General features: G+C 39.0%; 1 protein-coding gene across 16 annotated transcripts in view; it reads left to right on the plus strand.

Annotated features, from left to right (window-relative positions):
- The window catches only part of FHIT (fragile histidine triad diadenosine triphosphatase), a 1,583,000-nt gene that overhangs the window by 1,386,486 nt on the left and 181,495 nt on the right, over positions 1-15,019 (plus strand). The window lies entirely within an intron of this gene.

A 15,019-nucleotide genomic window follows, 5' to 3' on the forward strand; every position in this document is an offset into this window, starting at 1 on the left:
TGTGCAACTACAGCAAATAGCAATCAACGAAGTCAGGAGGGGTAGAAAATAGGTGATTCAGTTGACCGACTCATTCTAGCCAGGGTAGGAAAATGTGTTTCCCATGTGGTAAGGGTTGTAAAATGGCCCTAGTGCCCTGAAGTGCTTGGTTGAAAAGGATTTGAAGGCTTTTTCTCGATCCATTGTGGAAAATTGCTGGGATTCATTAGCGTTTTTGGCTGTGAGTGTCAAATAGGAAAGAGGTGCCATATTAGCCCTCTGTTTGGCACTCCTGTTCTAAACCTGTGAAAATGATTTTCAACTGGGTTTTTTATGATGTGGCTCTACCATGTATAACTATATGATTATTTCTTCCTGATTTGTCAGGTGTCAGAATCCATGCATTTTTAGGGATTCTTTGCAATATCTGGTCATTAGAACAAGAGGTTGGCAGTTAATGAAGAATCTTACTGTTTTTCTAGGACTCTGAATCATCTTAAGTGACTGGTTATCATGTCTTTAGGACGCTCCTTATGATCTTGTGCTTCCTTAGTTTTCCAAGAGTTGCAGTGGACTCAGTAGGGTGTGAAAATAGACTTAGCACTGGTATCCAAGTGCTGGTTTGTCAAGCAGTTACAACAAATCTCTGTTCCCAGATTTTGTTCCCAGAGATTCTGGTCCAGTAGGTTTCAAAGACACTAAGAAATCAACCATTGATTAAGTAAAGGAAAATATTCAGGAGTTTCTGGTACATTGCTAAGGTGTGGATAATGGTTCTCATACAGATTGCAGTTTACAAAACTGTATTCTGTATTAGCATAATGTGAAATCATTGAATGTAGAAGGCAGTTTGGGCTTGGTAGGGGCTTAGTCTGTCTTGGAAGAACATCAGAATTATAGATTAATTATAAAGAATTGCATTAAAAGATACAAGTACTGATTTTATTAACACAAACTAAGGTTAATAGAATGTTGCCAAGTACAGGCTATTTTCATGAATAAATTAGCGCATGATTCATATAAGTGAATACTGCTAAAGTGGTATGAATAGTGCTTGCACACAGATTTCTTAGGCTGAAGAGTCACCTTGAAACTTTGTGTTCTAAATATGCTTGTGACAAAAGTTCTGTGGATACATGGCAGCCCAGTTCAAGACATAGCATCCAACACTATGGTGGGTGTGGCCTTTCTCTCCTTTCTTATTCTTCTGCCTTTGAGTACATGCTCAAAGGCAGGTCTAATCCTATAGGTGAGATAACATGTGTTCCTACTATCCACACACTCAAAGGGGCATCTCAAAATAACATTCACCTCAGCAGTTTTCTTTATTTTTTATTTTCTCTCAACAAGTAGGTCAAATCTTGTATGGATAATATACACTAAAAGAGATTGTCATATAAGATATTAAATAGATTGAACTATGGAAGCAGACCAAGTAGTTAACATCTCAGTGCCACCTACTATCTTCTATGTGACATTGGTTAAGTCACTTAACCTCTTTATTTTAATTCTCTTATCTTAAAAATGGAGATAATAGGACATAATAACAAAAGATTATCACGTGTATCGAATGACAAACTATAACTGAAAAGCTTGTTTCAGAGCTTTCTTTGCCCTGGGCATTTCTCTGTTCTTATTATGGTAATTTTATTATTATTATTTTTTAAAACAAGCAATAGTGAGTAAGTGGAGAGCCCAGATCCAAAGCTAGGCCATTGGATGTTTGCATCCAGCACTCTTTCCAAGGACCAAATTTCTAATTTTCCCTCTGCTTTGAGCCCTTCATTCTCTCTTTCATCTTTCTCTTTGTACAGAAATGCTTCTGCAGTTTGAGTACACAGTAAGATCCTGTATAGAAAGAGACATGGGTACCTTGATGTGTTACACAGGCATTATTGGTACAGACACAATGTACATTAGATGGAGTGATCTCAATCAGAAATAAGGAAGTCATGAAGGAATAGCATTGTTTATACTGATTGGAATTTATACTGATTGGAATGCTCCCTCTGGATTATGCATCTGTTTACAACATCAAAGAGACAACTTTGGAAGGTAGAGGGTAGAAGTTTGAGACAACATGAGCTTGATAAAACATCATTGTATACCTGCCACTTCAGACAGAGAAATTGATGTTTAAAGAAGTCCTAGATTATAAGCCAGTTGGGAACACTGTATTCTTTCAAGACCCTATTTTAAGAGGGATGGTGACAAGCTGGAGAAGGTTCACAGAAAGGTTGATGGGGTGGCAGATTGTAGAAACAAAGATTTTGAGAGTAGTTGACTGTAGAGATGTTTTGTCTGAAGAAGAGACAATCTACAAGAAGAAAAGTAATGACAGCCTTTTTCTAAATATCTGAAGGGCTGGCAGAAGAAAAATCATATAAATGTGTTCTATGTGGCTAGAACCATTAGACAACAAGGAGGCAGATAACAGCTCCACGCATCAGGTCTTTGACAAAAGCCTGTCAGCGTTTAGAATGGCTTCTAAGGGGATGAGCTTCCTATCCCTGGATCCATCCTTGCAGAATGGATCGTTATGATTGTTCATGATGATGTCTACCTTTAGTCATTGCATAGAACACCAGATTTTGTGATTCCTGTCTTTAAAGAACTGGCCCATTTGATTATTAACCCATTTCGAGGTAATGTAAGTTCTGCAACAAATAGAGCTTGTTTGCTATTAGTCTTAGGGCACTTGTGCTTCTGCCTAACACAATATGCTTTTCTCTTTCACTCATGATAATATAGCACATAACTCTTTCTTGAATTTTATTAGACCCCTCTTTATTGATTTTTCTCATTCCAATATACTTCTTGTTTTTTCTGCAGCTCGGTATTACATATTGATGGTTTGTGGCCTCTGCTTGCCTCCTGGTGTATTTTATTCTTACCTGCAAAGTATTTTTAATGATGTAGTTTATTTTTCCTGCAAAGCATTTTTAATGAAGCTGAACACTTGTAGGCATGTCAACTCATTCTGTTTGTCCATACAGTTCCCATGATTGCCTTACCTTAGCCTTGCTTTATTCATTTCTGATACCTGCCTTGCCCCTGAAGGCATTTGAGTTTATGAACTCTGCCTATTTCAAGAGCTGCCCCTCTTCTTTCTACTGCTCAAATGTTACTGCTCCCCAGGATCCACTGTCTGGTACATCGTCAATTCTATTTATCTGTAACATCTGTTCCAACTCCCTGTTTGCTCATTTCCAGTGCTATTGAGCCCTGGGTAAATTTTTTGACTTCCTTGATGAGTCCTGTCCACTTCCTACCTCCCCAGCTGCTGTGAGTCTCTTTCCTCTCACTGCTTGCTTTTATCAAATATATCATTCTTATACATGTCAGGACCTTTGCACATGTCATTCTCTTTCACTATAATTTTACTGTCATTGCTTTTCTTGCGTGTGGCACTTTGTCTTCATCCAAAACTGAATTCCAAGTCATCCCTCCAGTAAATAGGTTACCATGCCTGTTTGCTCTTCAATGCTCACTACCCTTGAAATAACTTATGAATTTATTATTCAGTGCTTATATCCACCTACTACATTGTAAATCCTTGAGAGCAGGAACCTAATCTGGCACAGAGTTAGTTTTCCATGAATATTTGTTAAATAAGTGAGCATATTAAAGAAAAGGAGTTGAGCTGGCAGATCTTGAAATGCCCTACTGGTACACATATAAGTTAAAAGGAGAGTATGTCTTGCTTTCTAAAGGGGAAATTCCTTAAGTCATAGCTACCTTGTTTGAGATGCTGACATGGTGCTATTGGCCATATGATGTCAATTTAGTAGAGAATTCATGGAACAGAATACTTTGGTCAAAATTCTGTTTCAGAAGGCTGCAAATCATGGCCACTAGAAAGGCTTGGAGAAGCAGTTATAAACCATGTTTGATTGCTAAGCTAGTCTTATAGACCCATGTCAAAGTTGATAGGTGGCTTACCCCCTCAAATGTAGATTCATTTGCCTATAACAAATACAGATAGATGAATTGCTGAAAGCAGGCTTGAGAGCTACTACATTTCATTTCATCCTGATCTTGGTTGACCTCTCAGAGTTTATCTTCACCTGCTGTTCCTCAGACTCCATGACCTGCATTTGTCTGGATGCATTTTTCTCATTGGTTTGTCTTCCTTTTTTCAGAGGGATGAACCACTTCTTTCTTTTAATACTGAGTTCAAATTCCATAATTTCCAAAGCAAAGCAAAATCTCTAGTAAAAGACTTTAATGGCCCCAAATGGTAGAGTTAGAAATGTGCCAGGGGACTCCAATTCAATTCCATCAAGGTGGCATGTACCAATGCCATCTCACTAGTCAAAGTGATCAATTCAGTTCACAATTGACCATAATGATAGGTCTAAGAGTCAAAGGGATCACATAAACAAGACTAGTGTCTGCTAATACTAACTGATAAAATAAAAAAGGGAGAGAACGATCCATCATGGGAAGCGGGATACACAGCAGTCTCATAGAATGGCAGATGTCCTAAATAGCACTCTGGCCTCAGAATCAGCCCTTAAGGCATTTGGATCTGGCTGAAGAAGAGCCCATGAGAGTATTTTAGGCATGGAAAGCCAAAAAAAAAAAAACAAAAAACAAAACAAAAAAAACAACCAAAAACCCTAAATGAAAGATCTCTGTGAGTGAGATCCCAGTAGAAAGAACAGGCCATCAATGAAGGAGTTATCTTTCTCTGAAGGGAGGAGTGAACCTCCACTTTGACTATGACCTTGTCTAAATAAGATCAGAGTCAGCAAACTCAAAAGGCTTCCATAGCCTTGGCAACTCATGACAAGAGCCTAGGGATATTATTGACACCATAAACAAGAGTGTCAAATTGTTAAGTCAACAACAAAGTCACTGCACTTACTCCTCATGTAGGATCTCTGTCCTTAATGTGTTGTTCAGTGTGAATTAATGTTATGACTAGTACTCAAACAGTATTTTACACTTTATGTTCTGTGTGGGTGCAAACTGATGAAATCTTTACTTAATATATACTAAATTGATCTTCTGTATATAAAGATAATTGAAAATGAATCTTGATGTGAATGGAATGGGAGAGGGAGCAGGAGTTGGGAGGGTTGCGGGTGGGAAGGAAGTTATGGGAGGGAAAAGCCATTGTAATCCATAAGCTGTACTTTGGAAATTTATATTTGCTAAATAGAAGTTTAAAAGAAAGACTTCCATGGTTCTCGAGGCAGATCTTATTTATCTGTGTCTCCTAAACCCCTTCTGCATCTTAAACTTCTGTCAATTATGTGAGGCCGTCTTTGAACTCAGTGAGCCCTCTATTATCTTGATAAGTTGATCAAGATTATGATAATGACACAAATGGGTCCTTGGATAAAAGGACAGGTGTAGCTAATATGGGAGAGGAAAGCACTCATTGCCTAATGTCAAAGTACATCTCATTAACTCACTAAGATTTACCCTCTCTGTGTCCCAAACGCACAACTCTCCTAACTTTATTAGAGAATTCCTCAAATGGTTATGGAAGACATTGAGTGGTTGTGATTGTGCACTGTATATAAAACCCATTACTGATGAAGGAGTGACTATTATTAAAGTAAATGGGAATAGCAATCAGCAATTGGACAAATTCAACCATGAATTTCAAAGACAGAGCAACTGTGAGTTCAACCATGTCATGGGAAACAATTGCTTGGCTTAACACAATGCGTGAACAAAATCAATTTGCTAAAATGCAGGTCATTTGGCCCTGAGGGCTGGAGAGTACCATCATATTGCTGATGATATTTATTATTGAACTTGGATCTCTTTCACACACCATTTGACAATGGGCTCAAAGTCCATGGCTCCCTAGTTGACTCACCAAAAAGGAAGGAATGTTTCAGTGAGACAGTTAATTAGCTTTTTACCCCCTCTGGGTTCAATGATGTCCTCCTACTGAGTAGTAAGTTTCTGAATAAGAACTTCAACATGAAAACTTTGGTACTTCTTGTTCAGAATAAAATCACAACTTCATGGATATTTTTTCTAAATCCATGAGACTTAGCTCAAAGAATCTGGGTATAATATAAATAATAAGTAAACATATACTAATGCCAATTTAGTGATCTGTGACCTCAAATCCTTCTTGTCTATATCTTCATATGATCTTTGGATATCTATTTTAATGATAAGAGAACTAGGTAGGCATCTTTCCCTATATCAGATCATTCCTCACTTAAATCTTTGTGTCCTTTGCTTGAGAATGTGAAATTAGCAAAGAAATGGTTATCTGGTTGGAAATTATTCCTTCCCATTTGTCCACATATAAATCAATATTCAGATAATGTATGTAGGGGTACAGTTGTGTGGAAGGTTGTTTTATGGCACAGTAGGACAATTATTAATAACAATTGATTGTATATTTCCAAACAATGAGGAGAAAGGTCCCAACCAAATAAATGATAATGTTTAAGTTCATGGATATGCCTGTTACCCTGATTTGATCATTACACATTGGATCCATGCATGGCAATACCACACTATATCCCTAAAGTATATTCAATTATGAGCAGTCTCTAAAATGTTGATAGAAAGGCATATTATGAAAAAAAATAGATTTCCAAAAATGGTTATATCAAAATAATATTATTTTAAAAGATCTATTTATTTATTTTGAAATTCAGACTTACAGAGAGAAGGAAAAATAGATAAACTTTTTATCCATTGGTTCATTCTACAGATGGCTCCAATGACCAGTTCCTGGAGCCAGAAGCTTCATTTGGGTTTCCCGCATGGGTGATAGGGGCTAAACACTTGGGGCATCTGCCAGTATTTCATTTGGGCAACAGTTGGCATCCTGGCTGCTCTACTTCCAGTCCAGCTCCGTTCTAATAAAATTCTTTTTTAATTTCATTTTCCATGAACTTTTTTAAGTATCCCAAATTATGTTATTTAAAGACAAAACATTTATTAAGGGAAAAAAGGAATAGGTCTTCAGTCAGTATTTCATGCATGTATTTATCATGTTTTTCATTATGTGTTATAGAGTTTATTGAGTGTGGAGTGTTGAGAAGCATGGAGGGCTATAGAGGTGATGATAGTGAGCTGGGGGTCTCTGAAGAAAATAATAAATATGTTGGATACTAAAGAGAAAACAGTGAAAGGAGGCAAGTTAGTGGCAGATGATGGTAGGGCAGTTAGCTATAGGACAAACCCAAGGCAGAGAAAGTCACCTTTATGGTTTTTTTAGGGGTTTCTTTGAGAACTGCCACCCTACAACACTTTAAAGAGTTGCTCTCCTGTGTCATTGGGATTTGCTGGATTGTGTGTTAATGCAAAGTAAGTCAGCAAAAGTCAATCACATGACACTCTGTCCATAGTAACTCTAGTTAAGACCTGTCTATCTGGTTGCTCCACATTATTCCATGTGTGCCTCCCTCATTATTTTCTGACCAAGGCTTTGTCATGTGGAGTCCTATCTGCCCTCTACAGGGAATCCTGTCCAACCACAAAACTGTAAGGTACTTGCTAGTTAACATGGAAATGCCTTCTCCAAGATGACCAGGTTTCTGATGTACACACGTACCCACTTGCTTCTTACAGTTCTCCTCACCGCTTAACGCAGCTGCTGCAGTGAAGCCTCAGTTAGCAACAATGCAGGAAAAAGGGACCCATTTGTGTGTTCTTTAATGATCTTAGATAGGCTTTTATGCATGAATTTTGACATAATTACATAACAATAACATAAACCTAATAAACAGCCACTTAAGAAAAAAGGACAAAAATTTTGGTAGCTCTGGATCCTATGACTCACTAAGAAAAATACCAATATCTCTGAAATTTTTCTGAATGTAACTTGTACTTAGGGGATTAAGAATATAGGAAGTAGAGATGATAAAATTGTTACTGGTAGAATAAATTATAAACAGAAATGGGTAAATCAAGCAAGAAGGAAAGAGATACGAATTAACTCATTATGTATCTATCCCACATACAGCACATCTATAAAAATTTAAATTGAGCAATAAATATATCCCTTTTTGTACCTTTGACATAAATATCATGTCACTGAAATATTCACAGAATTGAAAAGTTGGGACTTAATGGGTAAGCACTGACATGATTCCATGAATACTAATAACAGGTCCAAAGAGAAAAGCTCCAAAGCATCTGACTTGGTGTCCCTTTTAAAAAGAAACTAAAAAATTAGTATAAAAATGAATATATTTTTAAGTTTGAAAGCATTCATAAGTTTTTATCTTTTCTGCTTTCATCAGTAATTCTTTAGACAGAAGAATCATGCTCTTAATTCAATTATCCTTTAAAAGGAAATTCTATTATATCTTAGCTTGGAGTAGGTTATTTATTTACTTATTTTTTGGAAACTCACGTGCCACATGCTATGAGAAGGTATGCAGAGTCCTGAAAGATGGCCTGCTCTCTGAATCCCAGCGTATGTGCTCAGAATATGGTTGTACTTTTATCACCAATAAGTGAGGTCTACCAGCAATGTCCCCGGTAGTTAGTTTGCACCGTGTGTTCTGGAGCGGAACTGCCCAACAGAAATCTAAGGCAAGTTACATGTGTTATTTCAAATGTTTAGTAGCCACCTTAAAAGAGTTAAAACAAAATAGGTGAAATTATTTTGGGTGACTTGATTTTTAATCCAGTATAACCAAAATATTATCAACTGTGCATGTTATTAATAGAGAACATCATTGACATAACTATGTTCTCTTTTTAAGCTGGTCTCTGAAATCCTGTAGGTGTCTCCCATTTCCAACCCATCTCAATTCAGACTTGTCATAGGTAGCATTTGGCTACCATACTGGACTGTGGAGTAAAAGAATTTGCTAAATCCAGACAGCTTCATTCATTTTCAAATAGTATAATTGGGTACAAAAACATCTAAACTTTTCATCCTGGCTTTTCAAATCCAGAGGACAGTAGTTTGTTTTTTCTTGCCCTCAAAAATATAAGTTAACCCAGGAAGTATATCATCAAATAATTGAATTAGGTTCTGTCATCTCTGATCAAAGATTTTCTTGAAGTTGTAGAAGTGAAAGGACCCCAAAGGTGACCAGATGGTTCCCTCTACACCGAGTTTACCTTTATTTTCTTTTGCCACTAATTATACTAAGGATGCTAATGAAATACCCATGAATTTTGGATGACAGAAGTGCCACTCTTTGATCATTGTTTGTATAGACTGTTGGAGTTCTTTGGCTGTTGAAGCTTCTTACTCAGTTTTGAAGAAACCCATTAAGTGTTCTTTTGAGGCAGTGTCATGTAGCAGTTAAAATTGTGGCTCTGTATAAAAATTATTTGGTGTTCTGTCATAGTTCTGTGTCCTCAAACAAGCTGCCAAACTTCATATCTCAGTGTTCCCATCTGTAAAATGGGAATTCTAATAGGGATCAGGTGACAACTAAATGAGTTAATTGTGTACAAAGCCTTGGAACCATGCCTGGAACACAGTTAATGCTCAGTAAATGTTAGCTATTATGATTTGTATAATTATTTTTTTTTGACAGGCAGAGTGGACAGTGAGAGAGAGAGAGACAGAGAGAAAGGTCTTCCTTTGCCGTTGGTTCACCCTCCAATGGCCGCCGCGGCCGGCGCACTGCAGCCAGCGCACCGCGCTGATCCGATGGCAGGAGCCAGGTACTTATCCTGGCCTCCCATGGGGTGCAGGGCCCAAGCACTTGGGCCATCCTCCACTGCACTCCCTGGCCACAGCAGAGAGCTGGCCTGGAAGAGGGGCAACCGGGACAGAATCCGGTGCCCCGACCGGGACTAGAACCCGGTGTGCCGGCGCCGCAAGGCGGAGAATTAGCCTAGTGAGCCACGGCGCCGGCTGATTTGTATAATTATTAATGTTATTATTGCCATTAACCTGAGGACACATTGGGAATACTCAGAGGAACTGGTAGGATGAGGAAGTAAAAGTTGGAGCAGGTGACTGAACAGAGGTCACCTTCCACGGAGCCTGCAAGTTTTCTGGCTCCAAGGAACCCATCAATTCATGTAAGTTCAGTGTCATCACCTGTGATTGTCATTGCCCAAGTCTTTGGCCAGGAGCTACTCAATTTGTGGGTGTATTGAATTTTTAAGCTATCACTAGTATGCAGCCCACACTGTCTTGAGATTTAGACACAATGAGGATATATTCTCCAGAAAGAAGAAATTCTGACCTAAAATTTTATTTCAAGACTTTAAAATTGCTCAAGTCTACTGGCAGGCAGTTGTTTTTGGAATTGCCCATGGTTCTCCACCAGATCTGGTTTCGAGTGCCAGTTTTTCTTTCTAATCAAGAACCCAAGAAAAGGAGATTGCACCCACATAGGTCTAACTTGTCTTCATTGGGTAAAAATTGTGATTTATTTCAAGTTCTTCATTTTATTTGTTGTTAATTTATTTTTACTTTATTTGAAAGGCAGAGAGAGAGAGACAGAGAGAGATCTTCCATTCACTGATTGACCCCTCAAATGTCCATAAAAGCCAGGGCTGGGCCAAGCCAAAGACAAGAAGCCAGAACTTCATCTGGGTCCTCATGCATAGTAGGGACTCAAGTAGTTTGGCCATTATCTGTTGCTTCCTGGAATGCACATTCACAAGAAGCTGGACTGTAAGTAGGGGAGCCAGGACTTGAACCAGGTGTTCCAATATGAGATATAGGTGTTCCAAGAAGCAACTTAAGCCTCTGTGCATAAGAGCTGTCCTTCAGTTTCTTTAATGTTGAATTTTCAATTTAATCCCAGTACCTCTCATGTTTCCTGTGTTTGAAATGAGGAAGAAAACAATCCAATAGAATTGGGTTTCTATAGATGAACAGTTGTAAGCAACTTAATTTCTGGTCTTTATACTGAGGGAGAGAGAATGAAAAATAAAAATGGAATGATTCCTGTCATTCAGTAAAGAGTCTACAATGGGATGGACTCTAATTTATCTTCATAAAATTGGCAGGGTATATGTCATTTATACCATTCAGTTGGAGTTAAATCTCCCAGAGAGTAAGTGCCTGTCTCAAGACTGTAGTGGCAAAACTTATTTATGCCAAAGACTGTTGGACTCCAGTACTTTGGTTTTTCAATCACTCCTTGTTTTGGTCTGAAAAAATCCGATCTTTTTTTTTCCCCACGGGAAATTGAGAGACAGTGATATAAATGATTTCCTCAGAGACTGATTTGCATGTCTAAATCTTAGTTTCCAGATCCCTGTTCAACTTAGACAGCTGTGTATGCAGCATGTGCTCACACACACTCATCATGTGTCCTAGTTATACTAAACCTGATAGTTCCTACACACGTCATTGCTAATTAAGTATGTATGAAAGGAAATGGCGTCTCCCAGAGTTAGACATTTTCTTGGCTTTTAGCATATGACCCAGTAGTCTCCAGTGAGGAACTTTATCATAACTCCTTTTTATAGTTTGCTTAAACATAGGGAAGTCATCAGCACACTCCAGCTAGCTTCTGCAACTCCCAAGGTCGTCCTTTCTGAGATGATTTTGCACATTGAACCTCTTAAATACTTTTGTATGCCTTATAGTGTATTCATGTCATGAAAACACGCTAAAATATTTAAAAGGAAATTTCTGCCTTTTTTCTAATAAAAAAAAAAACAGTCCTTGCTTACAACTCTCAATAGACCATAAAGATCTGCTAGGCCAGCTGCACCAGTACCTGTTGGAAGACCTTCTTACATTAGTGGTAACTAAGGAACTAATAGAATATTCCCTTTGCACTGAAAAACAGCCTTGCCCTCATATATTTTTTTCCTTTAAAAGAATTTTATTTCTTCTTGGAAAACTTTACAAAATTATTGAAAGGACATTGCACAGTTGGATCAACTGCTTGTTACCAAAAAATCAACTGGCTACTTTGGTAATCTTGGCCATACTGGTGAGTGTGAAGACCGGGACTGAGTTTTTTTAAGGTATTTATTTATTTATAATGTATTTACTTGCATTTTTTGCATTTACTTGTGCATACTTTGCATGTATTTGACATGCAAAGAGATAAAAGAGAGGGAGAGAGAGAGAGAGTTTCCAATCACTCCTCAAAGTCCACAGCTGCCTTAGCTGAGCTGAGCTAAAGTCAGGAACCTCAAGTTCAAACTGGGCCTCCCACATGGATAGCAGAAACTCAAGTACTTGAGCCTTTACCTGCTGCCTCCTATGGTATGCCTGATCTAGAAGCTGAAATCAGAAGCAGAGCTGGGACTCAAACCCCGGCACTTTGATTTGGGTTGCAGATATCCCAAGCTGCATCTTTTTTTTTTTTTCTTTTTTGACAGGCAGAGTGAACAGTGAGAGAGAGAGACAGAGAGAAAGGTCTTCCTTTGCATTTGGTTCACCCTCCAATGGCTACCGCGGCCTGTGCACCACGCTGATCCGATGGCAGGAGCCGGGTGCTTCTCCTGGTCTCCCATGGGGTGCAGGGCCCAAGCACTTGGGCCATCCTCCACTGCACTCTCTGGCCACAGCAGAGAGCTGGCCTGGAAGAGGGGCAACCGGGACAGAATCCGGTGCCCTGACCGGGACTAGAACCCGGTGTGCCGGCGCCGCAAGGTGGAGGATTAGCCTAGTGAGCCACGGCGCCGGACGCCAAGCTGCCAAATGTCCACCCTCTGAATCTATTTTTAGCAATGTGAAATAGATAATTCAGCTTGTTTTCTTAACCCATTTGCCATCCATGTGGTGTATGCTGTGTTCATCTGCCTCCTCCAGGGCACTGGGATGGTTTCTTCCTTCAGATCTTATCTCAAAATCAAGACCATGACAGCTTGGGTGGTTTCACTACTGATGACCTGGGATTCAGGTGAATTTGACTTCCTTAAAGAGATTAGTAAAAAGATTAATATTTCCAGAAGATGGCCCAAGACCTTGGTCAAGATGCACATGTCCTGTATCGGATTTCTTTCTTTGACTCTGGTTCTCAATATCAGGTTTCTGCTAACACAGATGCTGGAATGCAGCAATGATGGCTCAAGTGGTTGGGTCTCGACCACCCATGTGGGAGGCTGTTGGGTATTTGGAGAATGAACTTGGGAATCATACTCCCTCTCCCTCCTCCTACCCCTGCCTCTCTCTCCTGGTTTCTCCCTTTCTCATTCTCCCTTATAAATAACAAATAAAATTTTAAAGTAAGTGTTTGATGAGTTTGTTTTACTTCCTTCACTCTGTGAGTCCAAACCCTGATTTTCTTCAGTTCTGTGGCTTTCATTTATCATCTGTAAATCCCTCTGCTTTTTGGGCACCACCTTCCTTCCTGTTAGAACTCCTCTTAAGGAAGTACTTGTACTTCAGTTATAACAATAGCAGTTCACATTGTTAACCTTCTTGAGGTGACAAAGTATTTTTCAAACTCACAAAGCCTACTAGAAAAGAATGAGATCCTAAAGCTGACATATCAGTCTGTGGCTGAAAGTTAGAGCAGGACTTTGCTGTTAACTCTAATATCAAATCATTAAGGCAAGCTCTGTTACTGTGCTTGGAGTTTCTGGAGTCTAACTGAAAATTATTTTTAAGAATACTTTTAGTTGTGTATTTGAGAGTGAGGGAAATCAAGGGAGGAAGATGGGAGAGAGAGAGAGAGAAAGGGATAAAGGTGAAAAGAGACAGGAGAGAGTGCCCCCCACCATCTCCTGGTTCACGACAATACCCATGATAGCCAGGGCTGAGCCAAGGCTGTAGGTCTACATGTGGGTGGCAGAGACTCAGCCACTTGAGCCATCACCGCTGCCTCCCATGGTGCATATTGGCAAGAAGCTGGAATGAGAAGCATAGTCAGGTACCAAACCCAAGCTCTCCAATATGGGATGCCCTTGTCTTAACCACTATGTGAGTTGCCTACCCCTTAATCTGGTATGTGATTCTGTTAACCTCACTATCACTCTCCAATATAGACTGACCCACACCCATCTTTGTATTTTGAAATTGTTGTAAACACCTCACAAGAGAATAATAGACATTTCAGTGTTATCCCCTTCTAGCTTTTTTTTTTAGATTTATTTATTTATTTGAAAGAGTTACACAGAGAGAGGACAGGCAGAGAGAGAGATAAAGAGAAGTCTTCCATCCACTGGTTCACTCCCCAGTTGGCTGCAAGCCGGGAGCTTCTTCTCTCCCACGTGGGTGCAGGGGCCCAAGGTCTTGGGCCATCTTCTGCTTTCCCAGGCCATAGCAGAGTTGGATTGGAAGTGGAGCAGCCGGGTCTCAAACCTACGCCCATATGGAATGCTGTTGCTTCAGGCCAGGGCGTTTACCCACTGCACCACAGCGCTGCCCCCCCCCCCCCCGCTTCTAGCTTTGAACATTTCCTTGTCTTTCTTCTAGTTTTCATGCTATATTCAATTAGGTGTGAGTGTGTGTCAAATTGTATAACTGATATACTTGATTTCAAAAATCTAAACATGGGAGATTTAAATAACAATAAAGAAATTTATTTTAATGGTATATATTCATATATAGATCCTAAATAACATAAATTTAATAATGTAGAAATATTGAGATGTCATAGTGAATTAAAAGAATAGGATACAAAGCAAGAATAGAATGAAGCACATGCACCTTGTAATTAAAAGGGATTATAGCTGAAAATGGAATAATAGATCATCCTTCTCCTCGGGTCTTTCTTTCTACTCTTTGTCATTTCCCAAACTTTATGTAATGTAATGAGTGCACAAAATTCTGTAATTTAAAAGACTATAGGAGCCATTTATTTTAAAGCAGACATCCTATGTTCTTTTTTACTCCGTGGCAGAGACTAATATTTATTGGTGGTTGTTTGATGAAAATGCAGCTTAAAAAATTTACTTTAGTTTTGATAAAGTTCTCATGAGAAATATTTGTGACCCACTACTTCAACTTCTGGGAGAAATGGGCTTTTTGGGACTTCTACTCTCTTGAATATAGAAAAATGAAATATTCTTAACGCCTAATGTGTAGTTTAATTCTTACAGGTGTAGCAAGTTCAGTGCTGTCTCAATCATTTAAGGCCTGCAATTCCATCTTTTTCTTGTTTGCAATCAGCATACTGTGAGTAGTGTGTCATATGGGTAGGCAAGGGTTATGTGGTACTTA

The sequence above is a fragment of the Oryctolagus cuniculus genome, chromosome 10 (assembly GCF_964237555.1).
Source record: "Oryctolagus cuniculus chromosome 10, mOryCun1.1, whole genome shotgun sequence".
NCBI classification, from domain to species: domain Eukaryota; kingdom Metazoa; phylum Chordata; class Mammalia; order Lagomorpha; family Leporidae; genus Oryctolagus; species Oryctolagus cuniculus.